Raw genomic sequence first — 26,916 nt, forward strand, 5'->3', positions numbered from 1 at the left:
CCCACATTGACAAAACCACTGGCCCTTCAAGTGTGGTGTTCACATTCTATCCCGAGGCCAATGAAAGTTCCACAAAGATGATAGAGAAGAGTTTCACAGTAACTGAGGATAAGACTTTGTATTCTTTTGAAAACAAGATAATGGTTGAGGCCATGATTATCTTAATATTTAGAAATTCATTAGTTTTAATATGTATCTGTGAACTATTGATGTCATCCTATTAGTTAATATTCAAATTTAATTTGCCAGATAATTCAACCTTAACCACTTAATGAAGGAATGGATTTTCATCCATGTTGAACACATCCTTTACAATGAACAAAAAAAAGAATCACAAAATTGCTGAAAGTCATCTATGTTCCACTTTGCATTGTGTTTGTTTTTAGGTGCAAAAGGACAGTTTACTTGCATTCCAAGCAAGTGAAATAGATGCACTTTTCAAATTTACTTATCAACCAACGTTGGGAAATTTGCTATCTGCTTCTTATATAAAGGTATGGATGAAACTGCTTCAAGAGCATTATGCTTTTTTGATGTTAATGATTTGCATTAAAAATTGTTGAAATTCAAAATTATTGCAAAATCTTTTCTAGTCTAGAAATGACTGGTGACTTTTTATAACTCATAGAGCTAGAGGCTGGCATTATTTGTGCAGTTATTTTTAGAGTTTGTTTGGACTATAGTGTCTGATTTTATACACAACAACAGGCCTGTCAAATCACTGAACATGTTGTTTTATTTCACATAGTCATGAAGTGACAGGGATTTCACTTTTCAAAAATAAACACCTTGAGCAATAAGTAGCTTAGAAATATTTATGGCAAATGCTTCATTCTGGAAACATTTTCCTAGCAGTGATGAAATAATTATTGAGTCCACCACTAAAAGTCAGCATGTTTTTTAAACAAGAAAAAGTCAATCCAGCGTTCATGTAGTGTTATCAAGAATGCTGTCTGTGGTCCATTTCTGTTATCAATATTTATTTAATGCACTTTAGTTCTTTCCAAGTTCTTCAATTTTTAGTATTAGACATTTTTATAAAAATTCAATTATTTCTGATGAATATTTGGTGTCCATCTATTTTTTTAGAAAGGCCTTACTGTAATCTCATTTTCTGAGTGTTTATGAACAAAATAGTTTAATACAGATCTACATGAATGCAGGGTAGAAAGAGTTGATGGAATTGTAAATTGCCTTTCAGCTGCATAATACTGTGATCTTATAAGTGTCCAAACTTTTTGCAGATGTTTTAGTTACCCTATGTAATGCTGGCTGCTGTAACTGTGCTTCTGTCATCAATCAGGTCTTGAGCATGACTTGGAAAGTAAATATTAGATAATTATAGGTTTGGAAGAAAACTTCCATATGCATACAGAAGGTTGGGATATATCTTGATATGTCATCTACTTATCCTTTCTACCACTTTTTTTAAAGAAAAAAAATTTTAAAGAAATAAAATTCTATCTCTGCCACCCCCTTTATTAAGGCCTCCTGATAAGTACAACATACCCCTGACCAAAACATTTGAATGTTCAGTAATACTTAAACTCTCAGACTATTCTGTCACATACTTTACTTAAATCCTTAATCCAGAAGCTTAGATCTATTTTCTTTTACCCCTTTCTTAGTGGAAATAGAAGACGACTAATCAGTTTCCTGTGTATAAAAAATTTTCAAGGCTATAAAAACTTGCAAATCCTTGTTTCAGTTTAAGACTAAGCAATTTCATTATCTCTTATCACGTGTATTTTTATGATATTTTCATAATTATATGGGAAATGCCTAAATATTCTTTGTGTTTTCTCCATCCCTGATTAATTATTTTAATTTTTTACTTTTTAGTTTTATATATTCATTTTTATTTTGTCTTCCAAATTTTCTCCCTCCCTCCAGCCCTTTCCCCACCTATTGAGAAAGCAAACAATACAATACCCATTATACATGTGAAGTCATGCAAAACATATTTCTATATTAGCAATATTGCTTTTTAAAAAGCAAAAAAATTGAGGAAAGTGAGAAAAAAATCTTCAATCCACTTTCAGAGTTTATCGGTTTTCTTTCTGGAGATAGATGGCATTTTTCATCAGGAGTCTTTTGGAATTGCCTTGTATCATTGTATTGATCAGAGTAACTAAGTCTTTCACAGTTGATTATTTTTACAAAATTACTGCTACTGTGTACAATGTTCTCCTGGTTTACTTACTTCACTTTGCATCAGTTCATATAAGTCTTTCCAGGTTTTTTCTAGAACCATCCCCTTTGTCTTTTTTTACAGTACAGTAATAGTGTATCACAACTGTATACCATGACTTGTTCCTCAATTCCCCAGTTCATGGACATCCCCTCAATTTCCAATCCTTTACCACCACAAAGCTGCTATAAATATTTTTGTACATATGCAACCTTTTCCTTTTTTTTTTTAAATCTCTTTGGGATACAGATCTAGTAGTAGTATTGCTGAATCAAATGATATACACAGTTTTCTAACCCTTTTGGCATAGTTCCAAATTGTTCTCCAGAATGATTAGATGAGTTCACAACTCTACCATCAAGGTACCGATTTTTCCACAACCTTTCCAACATTTGTCATTTTCCTTTCCTATCATATTAGCCAGTCTAGTAGGCATTAAGTGGTACTTCAGAGTTGTTTTAATATGTATTTCTCTAATTATTAGTGATTTGGAACATTTTTTCATATGACTATTGATGGCTTTGATTTCTTCGGAAAACTATCTGTTCATACCCTTTGAACATTTACAAATTATAGAATGGTACTATTTTTATAAATTTGGATTATTTCCTTATATATTTGAGAAATGAGGCCTTTATCAGAGAAACACTGTGAAGGTTTCCCCCAGTTTCTTGATTTCTTTCTTTATAGCTTTGGCTGTTTTCCATCCCTTGTTAATTGCCAATGCAATCCATTTCATATCATTTTCTACCTATAAAGAAAAAATGTAAATCAGACTTCTCTGTTTCATCAATTTTCATAACTTAAAATTAAGAAAAAATTTCCCCAAATCCTAATAAAGACATTCTTCACCAACTTGCAAACATTCACTCAAAAGAAAACTGTGGTATAATAAACATAGGACTCAATTTAGAGTCAGAAGACCTGGGTTCAAATCCATGGTTTGGTACTTAATTCCTTTGTGGCCTTGGATAAGTCATTTCACTTTTATAGGTCTATTATTTTATATGTCAAATGATGCTTAGATTATGACTAGAGTATTTTCCAGACCTAAATGCTATGAACTTACAAATATGCCATTTTTGAATGATCTCTAAGGCAGAAAGTCTTCACGAGTAACACCAAAGAAATTCCTCTTACTAAAACCAAGTTCGGAAGTCACATTGAGAAACAATTCCAAAGAGGAGAAATGGGAGACTTATCAAAAGCGTATAATGTAAAGGCACAAGGAACTCAGTTGACCTACTTATATTTTATGAAAGATGGACAAAAGATGGACAACACAATGGAAGATGAATACAAAAGTGCTGGATGGTCTTATGAAAATTGTATTTAACAGCTAAATCTCTAAATAAGGGCACGCTGGCAAAGACCACTAAGGACCACAAAACAATGCCGATTTTTTAAGCTATACTAGAATAAAGAAGATGGTCAAAGACTGATTAGGACCATAGTGATTCTGGATGACAGAGAGAAGACAGAACTATGTGAAACTGCTTTACCGTCTTTTTTCTCTAATAAGTATAATATTCTTTGTATGTAAAACAACACTGCAGAGTTGACTGACAAGGAATCAACATGCAAGATAAATCAAAAGAAGGGAGTCAAAGAATATTTAGCTGCCCTTGAAGAAGTCAAGTCACTGGGCCCAGGTGAATTGTATCCCTGAGTCCTGAAAGAACTGGCAGATGTTATCACTGAGCTCCTGACATTTGTCTTTGAAAGATTATAGAGAACATGAGAGGGAGGTACCATAGGATTGGAGAAGGGAACATTTCCTTATTTAATAAATAAAAGTAGTGGGGGTGGAGAGAAAATAGTCTTCAGACTATGAGTCGATGAGCTCAGCTTTCAATATAGAAAATAGAATGTATTATTAAATATAATATAGAAAATAGAGAAAAGAAAGTTGTAATAAGAAAAGAGACAACATTGTTTCATAAGGAAAAAGTCATGTTGGAATAAACATTTCCTTTTTGATAATATCAGAATGATGTGTCAGAAGTGCACTGTATAATTTTTCAAGATTTTAACAAAGCATCTAACATAGTCTCACATGATATTGTTGTGGATTAGATTAAAATATCTGGACTAGAATGATAGGTGATAGTGAATGCTAAAGTTTTAATAGGGTAGAATTGTGAGTTTTATTTAGCTCACCTACATGGAGCCATAGATAGTAGTTTCAAAATAAAGTACAATAAGTACAATCTAGTTCCCCTGGGTGAGTTCAGGGGAGGAGATGATTCTTGTGAAGTTGATATAAGACCCATAAACTTGGAGCAACTCCTTACTGTATACAAGTCATCCAAATATCATCTTGTCCAATGGTCTCAAACTCATATTGTATATTTGTTTTTTAAATGTACTATTTGCACTACAAATGTATCTATCTGTACTACTGCCATCTAAAACTTTCTTGGCAGTCCAATTAAGTAAAGAGTCAAAGGGTTACTTTATAACTTTGGGGGCTATAAGCTGTACAAGGTAGCTGGCAATTCATGGGTGTGTTATCTCTGATCTGGTCCAACTTCTTATTTATCCTTTTCTGCCTGGTCTTATCCATAAATTTTGGGCCAGGGGTAGCACTGGAGGCTTAGAGCTGCCAAGCAATTTCCATGGTGCTGGTGGATCTTGTGGCTTATTAGAGCAGGGAGTATGGGCACTGGAGTGACGCGGCAAAGGAAGGTTTGTATTAAGACAAAGTTCATGAAAGGACAGCAGAAGAGGAAGAGAAGCAGATAGTAGCAGATTAATCAAAGGCCATACTATAAAAAATGTCTGGAAGAGGTCAGAGGCAAAAAGGAATGTCATTATGTTACTGTGATGCACTCAGGCTGATCTAAGGAAGCAGACAGTATCAGTAGTCCAAGGGCAAAACAAAGGTCATCAACATCTGATAACAAGTAGGTCAAAGAAAGGGTCTGAGCTTAAGCAAAAAAAAAAAAGAAAAAAAGAATCTCAAAATTTACAGTCTCTCAAGGAGAAAATATGTGGGGCGACATGTTTCCCCAACCCTACTCCCAAATCTTTTAAATGACCTTGCTGTGGGTACCTTCTACTCATAGCCACTGTTTCCTAAAGGGAAGGGAGCTGTGTCCAGATGTATATAACCGTATGCAGGAATCTTCCCTATAACATCTCTGATAGATGGTGGTCTTCTAACTACTGCAAAAATACATATAGTGTCAGTAAACTCAGTACCTCACAAGTCAATCCAGACCATCTGTGAGAGACTCTAGTTAAAATGTTTTTCTTGATGCTAAATCCCAAATATACATCTTTGTAACAAAATCATTAGCCCAAGTTCTTCCCTCTGTGGCCAATCACAGAACAAGTTTAACATCTATTTCATATAAATAACTTCCACTGGATAACTATTATTTCCCTCAAATCTTTACTTCTCCAGACTTCATGCCCCAGTTCTTTCAACCCTTTGTCAATTCACCCTCTTCCAAATATGCTCTAGTTTGTTCCAGTATGCATATATCAATATATCAAGCAACTGTGATTTAATGGGTGCCACTAAGGTTAATGTCAACCCAACTTATAGTCTAAGGGAGCTTTTTGAGGTTCCAAGGGCTTCAATAATTTGTCCATGGTTGTGCAGTGATCAGATATAATTGATATAGGTAGCAGATCTTTCTCATTTCACTGCTAGCATGCTACCCATTATTCCACTCAACCATTTTGTTTTTCCTATGAAAATTGGAGATTGATAAAAGCACCCATTAGTTAGATGTGAATTGACCAATGATGAGTAAAATAGGCTTGTTATCATCCTTGTCTTAGACATTCTAAAAGTATATTTCTATTCATTCAAGACGAGATAATAATAGCATTTTTGTACCTTTACAATGTTGATATTTATAAATGTTCTCCTAGTTCTGCTCATTTTAATCTGCACCAATTCATATAAATTTTCCTAGGTCTCTCTGAAACTATTTATCTTATCATTTCTAATGGCAGAATGATAGTGATTTAGAACACTTTTTATATTGTTATCGATTGTTTGGATTTCTTCCTTTGAAAATATGTCCCATGACCATTTTTCTATTGGAGGAATGGCTGTTGGTCTTATTTATACATTTGGAACAGTTCTTTGTATATATCTTGGAAATAAGACGCTTATCGATGAAACTTGCTTATAAGGATTTTCCCCAGTCACCTATTTCTCTTCTAATTTTAACTTCGTGAGTTTTGTTTGTGTAAAACCTTTTTAATTTTATATAATCAAAATGATCTATTTTACCTTCTGCGATCCTCCATTCCTTTTCATCATGAATTTCTCCCTTATCCACAGATCTAAAAAGTAACTTTTTACTTCTTTCATTTGCTTGTATCACCTTTTATGTAGGAATCATGTGTTCATTTAGTTATTTTAGTGTACAGTGCAAGTTGTTGGTCTATATCTATTTTCTGCCAAAATGCTTTCCAGTTTTCTCAGCAGTTTTTGTCAGATAGTCAGTCCCAGTGGCTAGGGGTCTGACACTATTTTCAAAAAACCATGCAACTCTTTTGCATTGATACTCTGTACTTGGCCTTACTTCCATGTTCTTTATATGTTTCTTAAACATATAGGGTAGTTGATATCTAAAATTCCTGTGCATCCACACCATTTCCGTTGGATAGCTCATGGGATGATGCCCTTCATGTTAGAAGGGACCTTAAAAAGGATCTTAAAAAAAAGATCATCTAGTCTAACCCCTATAATTTACAAATGAGGAAACTGAGATCCAAAAAGAGTTAAGTGACCTGCAGGTCCATCTCCTTGCACATCACTTCCCTGGCTACCATGTTCTCTTTGTACATTTTGCTGTGTCCCTCATTATACCTCCTGAATATCATTGTAGATGCTGCATTTCTTGCTTACCCCTATTTCTGACTCTGCTATTCAAAACTGATGGATTGAATGACTGATTTCTTTGATTAAATGATTGTGAATCTCAGTCTATTCATATGAAACGTCAAAATGGAGAACTTAATTTGGAACATGTAGGATTAACTAATTTTGGCATTAGAACTGCTTTTTGCATCATTGTTTGAGAATAATTTTTATTAAGGTTCCTTAGTGGGGGGTTTAATCTAAAAAAATGAAAAGAAAAAAAAGAAATATCTTAGTTATCTTTCCTCTTTGGGATGATTGCAGTGATAATAAGAATGGTAATTTGATTTCTATATTTATATAATGCATGAATTCTGTTATTATTCACATGGTTTATAAATAGAACACTGTTTAATCTCCAGCAATTGAGACCTAAAGGTGCAATTACAGTTTTAATGATAATTCCTTTCAGAGATTACTAATTGACTTTCTTCTGAGTTCCCTCTTTAGCATGCCTTATTCATATGCTATATTCTGTACCCACAAACTGATCTAACAATTTTTCTTCATTCACCCTAGAGGAGATTGATTTGTCATGTGGTTTTTGAATAAATAAAAAGCAATGTAGTATAATGGAAAGAACCTTGGGAGTCAGGAAACATGTGTACTAGCCTTGACTCTGCCATGATCTATTTGCATAACCTCAGACTTACCCTCTCTGGGGGCTGGGTTTATTTTTTGAAAAATGAAGGTTTGGATAATAGGCTCACTAAGGACCGTTTAATCCCTCAAATTTTATGGAAATATGATGTAGAAGACATAGTTATAGAGAATGAGCACAGCAAAGAAATGTTTATTTAGATTAAAATGCAAAAGTATCCATAAAAATTTGTGTGGCTCATTGAAAATTTAAGATTAATATAAATTTTTAAATTTTATATCTAACATTTCCAAAATTATGTGTACAGTATCCTTCAGTACATGAAAATATGCAGATTGGATTTGGGATAAAAGAAGAGAGGTAGAGTAGGTTGTATTGCCTTCAGGAAACTGCAAAGTTTCTTTTATTACACCAAATTTCTCCCAGCAACAAAGGACCATCTTTTTAACACTAATATTCAAGTATGATAACCAACTCCTTTATTTACCACTCCAAGTAGTACCTACCATCCAGACTCTCATTTAGCTGCAACTTCTTTCTTTCTTCTGGTTTTGTTTAAAGTGAAAATGCCCAGATATGATTTAGTGCCTCCAACAATATGCTTGTTGACTATTGGGCAAGGAACTCACATCTAGAGCACCAATAGACAAAATGATTATAAGAGGAATGTAACATTCGTTAAAGAACAGAAAACAAATCTTGTGCAAAGGGAAGAGGAAAGGCATACAGTAGGTAGGAGTAGGCTACAAGTTACAATGAAAAAGGAGCTTTACAAAAGAACAGGAGCCAATGATGTTAGTAGGGAAATGTGTAATAGAAAAAGATAGGCTGGTCACATGGCAAGGGGGAGAGATAACAGCTGAACAACTCAGATGTTCTACAGGTATCTATGACATTGGAAGGAGATGAAGAAGGTCTCTACTATCTTGGGTGGACTCCTTGTGGCATGCTTAGGGGAGGCTATGAAGAAGAGTTACACAGGACGGACAGGGATTGATAGAAAGTGAGCTGCATCATTGGAGAGAACAACAAAATCAATGAGATCATAGATCTATATGTGTATCTATTCTACCAGTGCTGCATTATATGGCTATGAGGCATTTAACACAAGAGTCTCTGCAGACTTAAAAATTACCATCTCACATTAGCAGACAAAATTACCCCCTCGTTACTGTGGGATTTTCTTTGATACAGCAACATACTATACCCATAATGAGCTGATATATTCAAGACCTGGTTCTTCTAGTAAGTTACATTAAGATTTCACTTCTCAAATAAAATATTTTTACTTGCTTTATAAATCCTTATTTGATATACCCATTGTTGTAAATTTCAAACTCATTTATAATTGAAGATGACATAGGTAGATATTTGATGCTTGTGAAGATGACAGTGACCTTCACAATGGTGACCATCAAGCAAGTTGGGGTACTATTTTTCTTCTACTTTTAACTGTCCTGTAATAATAGTTGGAACCACTGGGTTTTATAGTTCATATTCTCTCTGCAGTGGTAGGGCTTTTGAGAGCTGGGGATGGGGGTAGGTTTGTATACAGAAAAAGCACAAAGAGAATTAATTCACTGAATGCTTCAATATTACAGCTCTGCTGTAAGGATGCTAGGCACAAAAGGGAAATATTTAACTGGCCTTGAATTCTTTTTTTCTCAATGTCTCAAAAGTCAGCATTATTATTATAAAAGATAAACTGTCATTGAATTATAATCATTACTCCATCATCAGACATATGGATAGCTTTATATTTATGGTAAAGCAAACTTCCTCAAATCACTCCAATACAAAGAACTGGTCCTTTTCTAGAAAATCATGCCCCAAAAGTCCAGTTCCAAGGCTTTTGTCTCTTGGCTAACATCTTCCCCTACCTTTTTTATGTAGACACAAGAGAGAGGGAGAGAGAGACAGACAGACAGACAGACAGAGACAGAGAGACAGAGACAGAGAGAGACAGAGAGAGGTTGTGTGTTTTCTGGTGGAAAATGGGACAGAAGTTGGCACCATTTTAATTCTTCACCCAATATTATCAGACAAGATTGTCAACTGCACAGACTGCATGATGGAGGAGGTAAGGAAAAGGGATTAGCATTTATATAGCACCTAGTGTGTGCTAAGCACTATGCTGAGCCCTGACAGGTAGGTGTTGTCATTTCCCCTATCTTATAATTAAAGAAACTGAGGCAAAGAAAAAGTGATTTTCCCAAGATATCTGAGGTTAAATTTGAACTTAGTTCTACTTGATTCTAGGCTTAATTCTCTATCTATTGCACAACCTAGCTGTCTCTGGAACACAACTGAAAGCAGTTTACTTATTATAGTTTTACTCAGCTCCTTTCCATTTCTGGAAGTAGAAGCCTAGGGATGTTTGCCTCAGCTATGGAGAGATGAAAAAGGACTAGGAATTGAAATGGGTTTCTAATCATCAGTCAGATGAGATTCAAACTGAGGGATTCAGAGGAAACAGTAGGGTAGAGAGTAGTTCAAAGGAGAATCCAAAGGACAGGTGTGAGCTTTTAGGCATGTTACTTTTGATGGGCAGTCTAGCTGAGAGGAAAAGCTTCATCACCATTGACTGAGAGAGCTTACAGAAAAGAACTGTTATCCTCCCCACTCAATCCCCTACTTCCCAGAGTTGTTATGAGAATAAAATGAGATAATAATTATTCTTTTTCTTTTTAAGGTCACACATTTTGGTTTGTATTCACATGTTGTTTTTAAATTGTTTTTTGCTTCTCTTCTGTCAAATTTTCTTCCATTTCCATATTCTTCTGTTCCCAGTTAGTAATCTCTTCTCTTAGAGCTTCTATTTCTTTGGGGTAGATGTTTATTGTATCTTCTGAGTTCTGTATACTAATGTTCATGGTTTTTTAAATTATTCATTGAGAGTGTTGATTTCTGACTTAACTGCATTCCTAATTTTTTCCTCCAAAATTTTATTATTAAAAAAAAACGATTAATGAGTTTCTTGGTATTGTTCTGTAATCTCTGATACATATGCAGAATACTCTTTGGAAAAGAGAGTTTTAGGGTCATTGTCCTTAGTATGTTCAATACTTGGCCTAATGTTCTGCATTCACTTTAGGGTTTTGCTGGTTTTCACCTCTATAAACTTTTCTGTTTGCTTATTTACTTGTGATCTACATTTTACTAAGAATTTCTACCTTAAACTTAAAAATGTTTTTTCAGTTTTTCTCCTTCTATTCTCATTGTATTCTCAGTATTTTGCAAGTGATTTCCCTCCTCACTCTTTGGCTTCTCCCTTTTCCAACATGACAAAGACTCTGAAGCTGGGTGTCCTCAGTTTTCTCAAATGGAGATATTTAGCTTGGGTCCTTAACCATGGCGAACTCAGGGGAAGGGAATTAGAAGACTAGTCCCAGTTTGGTTGACCAGCAATGTTTCCTGAGGGACAGATACTCTGAGCTGCCTGTATCTTTTATCTTTCATGTTCCCCCTTTAATTTCTTATTCCTTCAGGTGTATGGACAGAATCAGTATCTTGCCACCTCTTATGGGTATGAAGGATGGGGAGATTAAGCATTAGGCACTACTATGGGGTGGCCAATTTCCCAGCCAAACTTTTCAGCACATGCCTCTAAGGCCATTTGCACTCATTGTGTCTGGTTTGAAGAGTGGAATGGAGTGAGGACACTCAGTGGAACTCCAGGGCTTTAGCCTGATTCTATTTGTATATATGTGTATACAAATGTGCATATTTACACACACATACATATAAAACTTTGTAAAGTATTTCTGTACATATGTACAAATATACACATGTACATAAGCATATACATGTAAACGCACATATACATAAACTTTGTAAAGTGTTTCCTATTGTCTTGTAGATTCAGTTTTAGTTACTCTGTATCTGGTGGATAATTTCTTTTTGGGGGGGGGTTAGAAAAGTATGAGGGAAATAACTATTTAACCATGTTGCTGAACAAACCCCAGTCCTGCATTTTTACCTGATGTCAGGAATCTTCTTAATATCCCATCAACATCTCAAGCTCAACATATACACAACAATGATCTTCTCTCCTAAACCTAAGCATCCTTCAGACTCATATATTTCTTCTGGGACTACAACTGGGGTAAAGCATATCTAACAACAAGAAAGCCAAAAGAATTCACAAGCTGTATTAGAGAACATTTGCTCTCCCGGCCAAGTGGAAACATGATAGCCAAAGACAAAACCAGTGTAGATACAAACTGATTTTTAAAAATCTTATGGGAGGAGAATAGTGCAAGATTATAGCATTATCTAGTCATTAAAAATGAGAAGCAACAGAGGAGAAAATGAGTTTCCTGAAAGCTTGACATGAGATCCAATTAAGCTAGATCATCCTAAGTCCATTTAAGGATGAAATTGAAAAAAGAACAGACAAAGATGGGAAATGTCAATATTTCCATTACAAACTCTTCACTTCATCAATGATGATGATGGGATAACCACATCTGGACTTCTAACATCATGATCCCTGATGTGATGCACAAGAAAGGAAAAGTTACTACAAAGAAAACAAGGATGGAATGAATTCCTGGACTGTGCCAAGCACACAGAGAGGAGATGTATGATTGAGGCAACACATAGTCAAAGCATTGAGAGAATGATACTCAACAAGTCTGAAAGAGAGAAAGATATACAATTAAAAAAAAGTTGTGAAGGCAAATTACCTTTCAAGAAGATATTGATAACAACTGATTCATATGCCTACTTTATTATCTATTGAAATACCTTATGAAAATAATCTACATATGAATGGAGTGCATAGTTGATTAAAATATAAGAGAGGAACACTGATTAAACATAATTGATGAAGTGAAGAATTGTAATAAAAGATAGGCCTTCATAAATACTATTTTATAGCAGACTACATCTTTACAATCAGACCATTTATTGAAATACAATTAAAATACAGGATCTCATTTTGCTTTTGTTCTTGTTTGTTGTTGACCATTCAAAAATGTTTTATTTGGTAGAGCAAAACAGTCTTTAAAGTTCTCCTCCAGTAAACTGCATGTACATGTTAAGATCACACAAAATTCCTTGATAGATTGAACTACAGAGATTACTTTGTTTAATGGTTGCCTGAATATTAAGCAAAACAAAACAAAACAGGGAGATGTATGCTTTCTAAAACCATCCACAAGCATCATGGAGGAGGTCCTGTGCAAAGTCAACGTGGATAGATTTCTTCTAGATTGTGAGATTCTCCATATAGATACCTCCTCTTGCATATGATGTTGTGCCCTTTTTAATTGAACCTGGAAACACTACATGGCTTCCTTCGTTAGATTAACAACCTGTCAAAAGAGATTAGTCTAATAACACACATAGGAAAAACCAACTAGTGAAAGTATATGTATTTTCCATGTTATGACATGCAATTGAATGGGAAGTCCATTATGCTAGTCCATCAGTTTGTATATCTCGGAGGGTCTGCAAAAGGACAGTGAGCTGTGTATAGAACAGTAAGAAGGGGAAGAGTTCAGGGTGGATTGTATTTGAGAAATGATACAATCTTTTACTGACTCAAAGCTGCGGTCTTCTGCAGAAGCCCATTTTTAATAGTTTGTTGCCTTTTGTTTTTTATACCACCTTCATGACAAAAACTTAAGTAAAGTTGGTTGACATAGTCCCATGTCTGATAGTGATAACCACTTTCCTTATCCGTTCTTACCACCTCTCCAGTGAGAGGAGGGAGGTTTGTTTCTTTAACCACTCCTTCAGAATAAGATTGGTGATTAGGATTTATCATAGTTGGCCTACATTTTATCATTTAAATTATTGTAGGCATTAGTTCTATTAATTCTGTTTTCTTTACTATGTGTTGTACCTTGTATTACTAGACCTTGGATGAGTCTTTCAATTCTTTATATTTATCATTTCCTTATGAGCAAAAATGTTCCACTATATGTATATGCCACAATTTTTTAGCCATTATTCAATTTATAGGTAACCATTTTCCAACTTTGTTTTGTTTTGTTGACCACCATCAAGTGCTGCTTTGAATATTTTATATATAGAACATTTCTTTCTGTCATTGACTTCCTTGGTGTCAAATGATACAATGTACATGAAGTACTTTGTAAGTCTGAAAGTACTATATCAATGTTAGTTATTATTTTTATCTGGCTGTATACCTAGTACTGGGATCACTAAGTTAAAGAGAATGAGGAATTTAGTGACTTGATTCACAGAATGCCAAATCAATTCCCATAATAGTTGGACGAATAAATGTATCTTCTCTTAGCTTTGTCCCTCTCCTAAGTGAGTTTCCATTTTTGCTAATTTGATCAATGTGAGGTAGAACAAAAGAGTTGTTTTGCTATTAATGATCAGAAGTATAAGCTTATGTGGTTAATGAAAGTTGGTGAGTCTTTTGCAGACTGTGCATATTCTTTGAGCCCTTATTTTTGGGGGAATTACATTCGGCCTTATTTATTAGTGGTAATTTCCTATATATTTTAAAAATTATATATATTTTATGCAAAAATATTTCCTAATCAATGGTTTCTCCTTCTAGCTGAATTGATTTTGTTTGTGTGAAATATTTTTAAATTTGGGTAATCAAAATTTTTGTTGATTTTTTTTCTTTCATGATGTCTTCTGTGCTTTGTTTAAGAATTTCTCTCATGGCTATTTGTAAAAAGTACCTCTTTCCATTTTATTCTACTTCAAAATGATAATATGTCCTTTAACATTTATTTTAATCTTCAATTTTATCTCATTTTCAGGCCTGAATTCTCTCTCTCTCCTCACTCTTTTCCCTTACCTTCATTGAGGAAGCAAGAAAAATTAAACCTGTTATAAACATCTTAGCCAAGCAAAAAATGTTCCCTAATTCTCATATCCAAAACAAAACAAAGCAAAAGCCTCAATCTGTACTCTTCAGTTCATCACCTCTATATCTGGAGGTGGTAGCATGTTCCATCATGAGTCTTCAGGAAGTGTGTTTGGTTATTATTTTGATCCAAGTTCCTAAATCTTTCAAAGTTACTTGTTTTTACAATGTTTTTATCGTATAAATTGTTATCTTGGTTTTGCTCACTTCACTTTGTATTAGTTCATACAAGTCTACTATGGTTTCTTCAAAACTATGACTTTCTAATTTTTTATAGTACAATAGTATTCCATAACATTTATATACCATAACTTATTCAGTCTTAATCCAGTCAATAGGCATCCCCTCAATTTCTAAATCTTTGCCACCACAAAAAGAACTGCTATAAATATTTTTATACATATGCATCCTTTTCTTCTTTCTTTGGTCTCTTTGGGGTATCAGCCCAGTAGCAGTACCACTGGATCAAAGGGCATGCATAGTTTAATAGCATTTGGATCATAGTTCCAAAACACTTTGCAAGAATGGTTGGACCAGTTGATATTTCTACCTACAATTTATTAATGAACCTGGTTTCCCATAGTCCCTCTAGCACTTGTCTTTTTAGCTTTTTGTCATCTTTGCTCATCTATTGGGTGCAAGGTGGTATTTCAGAGTTCTAATATGCACTCTCTATTAGTGATTTAGAGTACTTCTCTCCCCCCTCTCCCCCATAAGGTTGTTGATAACTTGAGATTCTTCCTTTGCAAACTGTTCATATCCCTTGAATTTTGGGAATATTTCATATTCTTTTAAATTTGACTCAAGTCCTTATATACTTTAGAAATGAAACCTGTATTCCCCCGATTCTCTGCAATTTTCCATTTTCAAATAATAAAATTATATCATTTCCTTTTTTAAAAATTAATATTTATCCCAGAATTCCTTCTTTTAACATTCATATTCTTTTGGTGATGTTGTATGGCTACAATATAAACTAATAAATGAACTTACTATTGCAGTATATTATCAAAGATGACTTGTATGTAAGGAATGATTAAAAAACATAGCAACTCATGACCAACAAAGGAAGTAGATGGTTATGCAGTGAGACTTAGACCTAAGAAATGGACAGCCCAAGTATGGAATTAGTATCTACCAGATATTAAAATGCTAATAGAAAGGCTTCAAATTCACTGGACAAATTCTCTATGGAAGATCATGAGCAACAATTGCCCAGGGTGAAAAGGCAGCATGGGTGAATTAGAGCCTCTGGCACACTGATGATGTCACATAGCCACTGAAGAAATTCATGCACATAGTTTGACTTTTAAAAGAAAATTTAGAGAGAAATATTTCTTTAGGTAGTGCTGAAAATCCAATTGTATGACATTCTGAGTTAAGAATGCACTTGTGTTATTTTTTTATGAAAATAAAACCAAATCAGTGAACATTTATTAACTACTATGTGTGAGGTAAGAGCAGCTAGGTGGTGCAGTAGATAGAGCATAGAGTCAGGAAGACTCATCTTTGTGAGTTCAAATCTAGCTTTAGACACTTACTAACTGTGTGACCCTGGGCAAATCACTTAACCCTGTTTGCCTCGGTTTCCTCATCTGTGAAATGAGCTGGAGAAGGAAGTGGCAAACCACTCCAGTACCTTTGGCAAGAAAACTGCAAATGGGGTGATGAAGAGTCAGACATGACTGAAAAGCAACTGAACAAGCAACTGTCTTATACCATAGTACCATGTTTATTGCTGTTAAGCACAGAAACATAGTTTATGTGATGTATAAAATGAAGGTTTGTTTTTACCATCAGCATACATACACACATATGTATATATGTGTGTGTGTGTATATATATATATGTATATATATGTATTTTTTCAATCACTTACCTGAAAACATTTACCAGTTGCAAAAGAAATAATTTAAGTATAAATGGGGAAACAGAAGGGAAAAAGCATTTCTATAGTGTCTGCTATGTGCCAGGCACTGTGCGAAGTGCTTTACCCATGATATCTCACTTGATCCTCACAACAACCCCTGTGAAGTAGGTGCTGTTATAACCCCATTTTACAGGTAAAGAAACTGAGGCAAACAGGGGTTAAGTAACTTGCCCAGGGTCACATGGCTAGTAAGTGTTTGAGGCTGGATTCAAACTCAGGTCTTCCTAACTCCAGGTCCAGAGCTTTATTCACTTGTACTGACTAGCTGCTTTATGTATCACGTAGAGACAATATCATGTGGTGAAATGGCCTTGTCCTTCTGTAGGTGGGTAGAAATTATATGATATATTGCAACATATTTAATTTATACATAAAATATAAGGACTGGGCAAAATAATAAAAAAATAAGGACTAGACCTGTGATTTCTTTTGGTATAGTGAACTCTCAGATGAGGAAATAAATGCCTTTTAGAAGGTTGGCACTTTCTCTGAAACTTTAGAGAGTTGACCTCCATGCCACATATAAATGGTAATGTAAAAGTATGAAGACCTTTGGTCACAGATGTGCATAGAGAATCTGATGGGTTTGCTGGCATACTCTGGGGTGAGTACAATTGGCCCTTGTGCCCACTCTCAGGGTAAAACCCTCACTTATAAGAACAAAGGTATAATAATTTCTTATTTGAGAGAAGGCCAATGTCAATCCTCACCCAAGGGTGTGCCAGCACACATACTCTGTGCATTCCTATGCCTTTGAGTGAGTGCTTCCCTGTTGACAGATGCATCAAATTGTAGTAATGTAGTAAATGCTGGAACAGGTATAAAAAGTTTAATTATGGGTTTGAAATTGCCTAGAAGCAATTTATTCGTTATCTATAATAACTCATATCTGAAGCCAGTATTTGGTAGGAGGCAAGAGAAGTTTTGAATTTTTCAAGATGAAAAGAATGAAGAATTGGTTTTAGATGTTAACAGGGATAGGCAGGCAGCATCTCTTTCATGACTACATGAATGAAAGAGAAAGCATTTGTTTAGTGCTCACTGTGAGCTGTCTGCACAAATGGTGATGGTATAAATGTAAACAAGATAGTTCCTGCCTTCAGGGACTTTACAGTCTAGTGGTGGGAGACAATACATAAGGGGAGCTAGAAATCAAGGAAAGGGAACTATGCATACAACTTGGTTTGGAAATGGCTAGAAAATGAAGATCTGGTTCTGACAAGATGAGGTGAAAACTCACTTATTAAAGCCTAGGATCCCAGAATCCCAGGGATGAAGCCCAGAATCTGGCAGGAGGTAGATGAGCAGGATGGCTTCAGTGCAGGCTTGGAAAACGAGGAAGAAAGCATGGTAACTGCACATGTAGTCATTCTAGGCCTTGATGATACTTAAGGTCAATGGCTAATTAGTCTTAAGATGGTGCTCTGGATATCTTAAGATATTTCCCATCTCTATAATCATTTTAAATTCTAGAAGTTGTTTTATTTTCCATTAGGTGCTAGTGAAATCCGTTTTTAAAAACCAACTTTTGGGGGCAGCTAGGTGGTGCAGTGAATAGAGTACCAGCCCTGGACTCAGGAGGACCTGAGTTCAAATTCACCCTTGGACACTTGACACTTACTAGCTGTGTGACCTTGGGCAAGTCGTTTAACCCCAATTGTCCTGCCCTTCCCCCTCCAAAAAGCCAAAAAAAAAAAAGCATCTTTTCTCTCAGTAGTCCACACCTGAAGAATCCATAGGGAATCATAGCACCCTTAAGAGGTCAGTGTTTGGTGAGAGCTAGAGAGCCACTCCAGAAGCTCTGGGTTGAAGGCCTATATTAGAAATAAGAGCAAAGAAAACTTCAGGTAGGAATGATGCTGGTTTTTGCTGTTCAATGCTGTCTTCTTCCTGCTTAGAATCACGTCTTTACACATTGCAAAGAAGATTTCAGGATTAACTGGAAATAAAACCATTGCCTCTCCTTATTTGATCAAGCATTGCTTTTTGTGAGCAATAATTACCCTGGAAAGCTTGCTAATTAGAGAAATCTTCAAATTGTGATTCTGATATTGCAATTGCTTATTTTTTTTCATGCCATGATTAAAAGATCAGGTGCAGAAGTATAAGCTGATGACTTTTCTTGGGGAAAGCTTTTGAATTGACAACAAAGTTTTTTAAAGGTCTATTTTTTAAAAAAAATTCTTTCCTGTTTTATATCTTAGTGGCTTTAAAGGTATTAAAGGGATGGGTTTTTTGGTGGCAATTTTTCTTTATGGTATGGTTTTAACCAACAGACCGAATAAATGGGGGGGGGGGTGTCACTGTGTGCCTGTGCTTATAATAAACTAAACCTCAAGGAACCTCACAAGAAGGGCTCCACATAGATTTGTTTAAAGGACAGTAATAGTGTTCAAGCTAAAAAGTCATTCAGTAAAATGTCAGTAAAAGTTGTCCTTTTTATTTTGACTGAAATACCAGCAAGTTCCTCTTCTGGAATTTAGGTTTTCTAAGAAAGGTGGAGTGGTGGAAGATTGTTGTGCTGGTTTCAAACTCAGGAAGGCCAGGGCTCCAGCCTTGCCTCTGACATGCTCACTGGGTTGTACTGGTCAAGTCACAACCTTTCAGAGACTTGGTCGACTCTCCAAGACTCAGTTTCAGAGAAGGTGCTGGTAGAAGAAATCTCTTCCTGGAAGAACAATGACATTGATGAAATTACAGGTTTGGTTTAAAAAAAAAAGCCATTAATTTTCTGTAACATGAGGCTATCTCATAATCAGTTTAGTTTTAATTCACAGTTTTTCCTTCCCTCATGTATATAGCTTCTATTTTAGACTAATGAAAGAAATGAGGGCAAAGAGGTAGAAGCATATTTCCTAGCTTTATGTCTGGGTAATTGACAAATCATTCAACAGTATGCAAATAAGCTTTTAATGGTAATTGTTTCAGAGGTCAGGGCTCAAGTAAGTCATTCTATTTCCAGGGTCAACTCTTACTGGGCCTATGCCTTTCTCCTGGTTCTTTTTTCACACAGGTAAAAATAAAAAAAAAATGGCATGATAACTTTCATTGAAGTAGGTCATAGAAATTATAGGTTGTTCTTATCCTCACTACATAATTTTTTAAAAAATCCCTGCCTTTTTGTCATCTAGTTCAGTGAGTGAATAGATGCAGGGGTTTCCCATGGGTTAAGTAAAGAGAGCACAGTTGAGGATGTAAAAATAAAGATGAGATAGTGTTTTCTAGTATGTGACATTATGGCATTAGAAAAGCACTGAATATCTTTTTAGCTTTAACACAATTACATAAAATAAAAAGAGCTCACTTTTGTACACTGGTCTAAGGTTTTCAAGACTTTTATTTATCTCTTGTGATCAACAACCCTATGAGAGAGGTGCTATTATTATCTCCATTTCAAAGATGCAGAAACCAGGGGAAAGACAGGTTAAGTGGTCATAAAGCTAGGTAAATAGCCAAAGCAGAATTTATAGTCAGGTCTTTCTGATGCCAAGGCGAGGGTCTATCGATTTCAGGCTCTATAAATGTTGTGCCACTCTTTTTTTCCTTTGAAGAATAACCTCTGGGGGACAGTTAATGTGATTTAGTCGATGATTCAATAGAAGAATATTATACAATTAGTCTTGTGACATTTTGAGACTGAGCTTGCTGCCCCTATGGATGATTTACTTGGTTTTACAAGATGACAGTCCGGCTTTCTTTATGTGGCTTTTGTTCTCCTTAAATCACATAAGTCTTGAAATCTAAATATGTGAATAAGAAACCTCCAGAATAAAGTAAAAATAACAACAATAAAACAAAAACTCCAGGCTCTTAGATGAGCAACCCCCAAAGGTTACTTTTATATTTCTAGACATGGCTGAAGTTTTCGTGGATATTTGGGACCTCATATACCCAGAATAAAGAAGACATCTTAGAACAGCCTTTGACTTTCAGGGGACTGAGAAACAATTTAAGAGACCATATCCCTTATTTAACAACTTGGATATTTCCCTAATGAATATCGATGCAAAAAATTTAAATAAAATATTAACAAGGAGATTGTAGCTATATATCATAAAGGATCATACACTACGACCAGGTGAGATTTACACCAGGCATGCAGGACTGGTTCAATATTAGGAAAACAATAAGCATAATTGAGCATATTAAGAACAAAACCTACAGAAATCGTATGATTATCTCAATAAATGCAGAAAAAGCCTTTGACAAAACACAACACCCATTCCTATTAAAAATGCTAGAGAGCATAGGAATAAATGGAGCTTTCCTTAAAATGATAACTAGTATTTATCTAAAACCACCAGCAATCATTATCTATAATGGGAATAAGCTAGAAGCTTTTCCAATAAAATCAGCGGTGAAGCAAGCCCATTATCATTACTATTATTTAATATTGTACTAGAAATGCTAGGTTTAGCAATAAGAGAAGAAAAAGAAATTGAAGAAATTAGAATAAGAAATGAGGATACAAAATTATCACTCTGCATGATGTTTATCCTTAGAGAACCAACTAAAAAAGTAGTTGAAATAATTAACAACTTTAGCAAAGTTGCAGGATATAAAAAACCCACATAAATCATCAGTATTTCCATATGTTTCCAACAAAGTCCAGCAGCAAGAGATAGAAAGAAAAATTCCATTTAAAATAACTGTAGACAACATAGAATACTTGGAAGTCTACCTGCCAAGACAAACTCAGGACCTGAACACAATTACAATTACAATTACAAAACACTTTTCATACAAATAAAGTCAGATCTAAACAACTGGGAGAATATTAATTGCTCATGGGTAGGCCAAGCCAATGTAATAAAAATGACAATTCCACCTAAATCAACCTACTTATTTAGTGCCATACCAATCAACCTACCAAAAAAAATTATTTTATAGAGCTAGAAAAAATTATAATTTATCTGGAAGAACAAAAGATCAAGAATTCCAAGGGAAATCAATGAAAAAAAAAATGTGAAGGAAGGTAGCCTAGGTGTACCAGATCTTACACTGTCTTATAAAGTGGTAGTCATCAAAACAATCTGGTACTGGCTAAGAAACAGAGTGGTGGATCAGTGGAATAGATTAGACACACAATACATTATAGTAAGTGACCATAGTAATTTAGTGTTTGATAACCCCAAAGATCTAGACTTTTGGGACAAAACTCATTATTTGACAAAAACAACTGGGAAAACTGGAAAACTATGGCAGAAACCAGGTATGGACCAAAATCTCATACCATATACCAAGTTAAGGTTAAAATGGTTACATGAACAACTTGGAGAAGCAGGGCCATGACCCAGGAAGAAGAATAATACCAACAGGAATCACTCAGGAACCTCTTCCCTAGAGGAACTTTTGTGCTACCTGAGGAAATAATACTTTGTTTGAGCCTCTACTCTCCCAAAGGAAGGATGGGATGCTGGGTAATTGAGGGATAACAAGAAAAAAGAAAGTAGTTTTAGAAACAGGGAATCACTCTGAGAAGTTGTCTTGCTTACAGCTCCTTTTGCTGATCTAGCTTCCCAGTCTTACAAAGGTCTCAGTTTTAGGTCACCAGTGGTCTAGGTTTGCTTCCCCCTGAACAGATGAAGATTTCTAATTCATCGTATAGATTGACGCTACAGAAACCCAAGTATCTGATATCTTCTAAGTTTTTCTGATTAGACTAGACCTTCTAGTGTTCATTTGGGAATTCAACATGAACTTCAGGTTTAAGTCACACCCACATTCCTAGAACTGGTCACCAAGAATGGAGGAATTTGGTATGGGATAGTATTACTCTAAGAACACTGTTGTCTTCACTACTTTTCTAGTAACAAATGTGTTACCAATCCAAACTGTTAATCATATGTACTCTTTTAAAAGTTCTATGATTTTTTCCCCCACAGGAATTACCTAAATTCTAATTTTGAAAAAAAAAATCTAAACCTACTATGATTATCCAAATTCCTACCACAGTCTTAACCAGAAGGATAATTTTTGTTGCCTTTCTTGAGTTATGCTGTAGAGCTGTCAGATTACATTAGTTTCTTGCTAGAGGTGACTGCATTTTATAGTTTGCCATATGGTTTGGGATCTGTCAGGATGAAAGGATATATGAATCTATAATAACATTTCTACATCTAATTGAGCTGAGAAAGATAAAACCTTTGAGTTCAGCATAGGAAAGAAAGCACATGGGAAAAAAGTGGTGGGAAAAATGTGGGGAAGGAAATCACAGATTTTTAAAAAGAGCATAAATTCCCCACAAATTTTTAATAGATACTTTTTGTGACGTCTCTAATATCTAGTTGTATAGATATCTACTTTGATATCTATGGTGTTTAGAGTAAACTTTCAGAGTCCCTCCACATGGTAAAATTTTACACCACATATAGTTGCTTTTACCAACAATATTTCACAAGAAATCTACATTACAATATTCCCCCCTTTTCCAACCCCCTACCCCCAGGCACTTTAAGGCTATAGAACCCTAGTGCAAAGATACAGTTAATCCAACCATTAGAAAGCATCTCAGCACTCCATCTTCTCCTTAAACCTCTAAAACCACTGCCTTTTCCTGGGCAATGTTTCTCTAGCTGCTGCCATGCATGTGTCTTTCCATCTTCCCATGCCTTGGGCTATCTCAACTTCTTCACCCTTCTCAGAATTTCTGAACCTATGGCTACTGAGTACCTATCTGGGCATGGTTTAGTAAACTCAGCTCTGTGTTCTTCCCAGGGTTCTCCTGTGTATAGGAACAGTCCAGCCCCTCTGTTCAACTCAGCCCCATGGGAAAGAGGACAAAAACCTCGGAGTTCTAGCATGTGGCCCTTCTGAATTTAGCCATAGACTCTCACCTACTCTTTGCTATTCCCCAGAAGGCCTCCTACCACAGATGCTCCAGGGTCCCATAAGGATCATCTTTGGAACAGATGAACAAAAGAGAAACAAACACCCCCAGACTCGTTTCTTGGAGTCTGGGTAAAAGATAGGGGAAGGAAAATAGGGGAAGGAAGTCTTTCTCTTTCACTGGTTCAGTGTCCATGGTGTCCATGCTATGGGTGATTATGCAACAGGAAAGAGGACATAAGAAAGTGTGGCTGAAAATAGCCAATCTGGCCAAATGTAAAGACTTAGTCAGTTAATCAAAGGAGACCAGGTGCCACACCCTTTGTTAACTTTGATCAGCCTCAGTGAAGAGAGGGATGACATGGAACCCTGCAGAGTTGGAGTTGTGAATTGCTTTTGCCACATGGTTTTCCAACATACATTTCACGGCCATTGTACTCTTTAAGCACCCTCTTCCCATGGACAAATGCATATTTGTGAAGGAGTGCATCACAGGTTTATGAGGGAAATATTTTGTAACTACTCTTCTGTAATGGAAATGCAAATTTAAAGATCTTCCCTGCCCCTAGGCTAAAGTGCACCTGGATCCTGGGGTGGGAGGCTTGTTTTTCAGTTGATACTTTTTGATTGGCCTGTGGGTCCAAAAGGTTGTTACATTCTCTGAGCCAGGAGAAGGCTATATAAGCCCTGATATGTAGCTTTGTTTTGGGGGCTCACTTTGAGAAGAGTTCTGTGATTTGATATGGATTCTGGGAAGCCGTTGTCCAGAGCCCTCCGGCTTTGAGAAACCCAGATGTTGTTTGGTATGGATGTAATGGTTGGACAGTTGGGAAAGCTGTCTACTTGATCTGTTTCTGTCTTGATAATTCTTCCTGTATACTTTGAAGTTTGGGGTGCTGACCTTTTTCCCCTGAACTAGGTGAACGATACATATCTGACTGATTAAAGTAAGCTTGTTAACCCATTTTGAGATGCTTTCCTTTATCAAAGCAGATCCAAGAACCTGTATGGGCAGCAAACCCTGAGGAAGTGCTTGGGGTGCTTGCCGCTACATCTTCCTGCTACATAACTTCAGCAAAAAATGTCTTTACTAAGTATTAAGAGCTGTCTATTATTTGTTAATAGAAAACCCATTAGTAGTGACTTGTGAGCTATAGTACTAGGAGCAGCAAGGAACCCAAAGGATTACCCTTAGGATGAAAGAGTAATCATCCTTCTAGGGATCCAACCTGTGGGTCTGAGTACAAGTGGAGGGGGAGGTCCTCAGAGGGAATGTTGCATATCTATAAACGATTCCTGTAAGATGAGGGGGCTGACCTATATCATCTCTAAGGTCCATTCCAGTTCTATTTCTGAAGTCTTACCCCTCTACTAGATAGTAAGCAGGGCAGGGACTATGTAATTTTTCATCTTTGTATTTCTAGAACTTACAATAGGGCTCTTAATGGTGTAGGTACTTAATGAAAGTAAGCTGAACTGGGCATTATCAAGTAACTGTTGAGATAACTGTTATTATTTCTCCCAAACCTGGGTTGCTCGAGTCTCTTCATTTGGTCCTTTCCCCTCTACATCCTCTGTTCTTTATTCTCTTGTCTTATAAATTGAAAGAAGCAAATAGATTGACAAGAGGGGCTTTGTTTTTATATAGCTAACCACAAGGGGGAGCTCATAAATGAGGTAATGAACCCTTAAGCCCCAAGATACTGACAACTTTGGGTAAGCATAACCTGCTATCCCTTGCATTAGCACAGTTGGCTGTTTTAAGTCAGATCAGTGGCTTTGCTTTTCTCTCTCCATTGAGGGCTGAACTTCTCTCTCAAGTTGCTATGTGGAAATAAGTCCAGCCCAGGATATTACCTCCTAGATTGTTTTTTTTTTTTCATTTCCGGTTGTAAGAAAAAATATTAAGCACAATGATTTAGTTACATTTTGATTGATTAAAAATGTAGAAATTCCCCTACCACATGGTGACCTAATATTAAAAAACCTTCAACCTCTAGGAAAGGTTATGGTACAGTAGATGGCTTTATCTACTGTTGTAACAACTACTTGCTGTTCTTGGATAAGACATCCTGCAGTTTTGTCTAAAAGGACTGCTTTCACACCTATGAAAGTACTGGATTTCTCACACTTGTCTACTTCCCCTTTTCTTATTCTGATAATAAATCCTTCTACTTAAAATACAAATACTCTCCTTTCCTCCCTTGACAGATCTCCCTATTTCCCTACTCCCTCCTTCTGTGAAATGATTTACTTTTCCATGCTAAGTTGCGAAAAATATTATTAATTGGATGTATATTTTAAGTGGGCTTAAGAAGTTGTAATAAAAATTAAATCTGTATTCCAGAAATCTAAATTTGCCATAAGCAAGAGCAGATTCCTTAGCGTGTGAATACATACCTTTTCTTTCAGTTTGGCCTTCTATCTTTGTGCTACATTCATTGGCCATTACTAATTAGTATACCTCTCTCAAAAGTTGAAGAGAATTCCCCAAGACAGTCTAGGGATATCTTTGCTGGACCTGGGTACTCCTACAAAATTCATGTATACACTGCAATGCTTAAGGGAAACAACACCGGAAGTCTTTCTCTATGTCTCTTACCCACAGCCTAGCTTGCTAAGCAAAGGGAAAAAAAAAATCTCTTCCTATTCTCTCATAGCACAAACAGTATTAATGACAATTAAGATTTATACCTGCAGCACATGGCTATGGGCTTGTTATTGCTTTCCTCAGATTTCTAGGTATAAAATGTTGGGTGTGAGGATTGTAGAACTCTCCCAATCCCCCCACACATTGTGTTCCTCCCAACATCAATTACTGGTTAATATCTTCCCAATATGTTAACCAGTTAACATCAATTAGCTTTTATAAAAAGATGTTTATTAAAATTTTTTAAAAGTATAGCAAATACGAAGGTAAGACAATGTCCCAAACCTGGAGGATACTATCCTGTACATACTTTGTCCCTGGAGAGATTCAGATCAAACTTTAAATAGTTGCTACAACACGTTGCCCCACTGAGTTCATCTTGGGGTGTGTCATGACCAATTTCCCAGTTATTCCCTTGCTTTCAGGGCATGACGTCTTGGCTGACCAGTTGGGTCACTGCTGCTCTGGATCAGAAAGGCTGCTCCTCAACATTGGCCCTTCACCAGACTTGGTTATTGCTGTTGTTATAAGATGTGGTTGCCGAAGGGCAGTTTTGATAGTTCTCTTGACTTTTTTTTTGATACTCACAAGCTTATAACCTGGTCTGTTCATTCTAAAAGGTAAATTTGCCTAGGTTCAGAAAATAACACACAAAAGAGACAGCAGAAACAGGAACCATGCATTCATGGTCACATGAATGGCAGCTATGTAGGGAGATAAAGCAGTCAAGGGAGGTAGCAGAATGCTGCTAGATCCATTATTGCTATCTCTCCCACTCCCACGGCGGAGAGGGGAGGGAGAGGGAGAGACAGACAGAGAGAGACAGAGAGAGGAGAGAGAAGAGAGAGAGAGAGAGAGAGAGAGAGAGAGAGAGAGAGAATGAATTGCCAGGGGCCAGACTTGTTGAGAGAGAACTGTCAGCAGAAGACACCTGAATTGCTGAGGGCCAGTTGGACCTGCCCAGGACTTTTG

At 36.0% G+C, this 26,916-nt stretch overlaps 1 long non-coding RNA gene across 1 annotated transcript in view; it reads right to left on the reverse strand.

Annotated features, from left to right (window-relative positions):
- Positions 1-18,888: 18,888 nt before the first annotated feature.
- The window catches only part of LOC138170398 (uncharacterized), a 42,970-nt gene continuing 34,942 nt past the window's right edge, over positions 18,889-26,916 (reverse strand). The window contains exon 2 of the long non-coding RNA XR_011170602.1: positions 18,889-19,134. This is a non-coding gene — a long non-coding RNA (uncharacterized lncRNA). The remainder of the gene's footprint in view (positions 19,135-26,916) is intronic.

The sequence above is a fragment of the Petaurus breviceps genome, unplaced genomic scaffold (genome assembly GCF_028583685.1).
Source record: "Petaurus breviceps papuanus isolate PSGF00001 unplaced genomic scaffold, PetGlider_PUasm1.0 38, whole genome shotgun sequence".
NCBI lineage: Eukaryota > Metazoa > Chordata > Mammalia > Diprotodontia > Petauridae > Petaurus > Petaurus breviceps.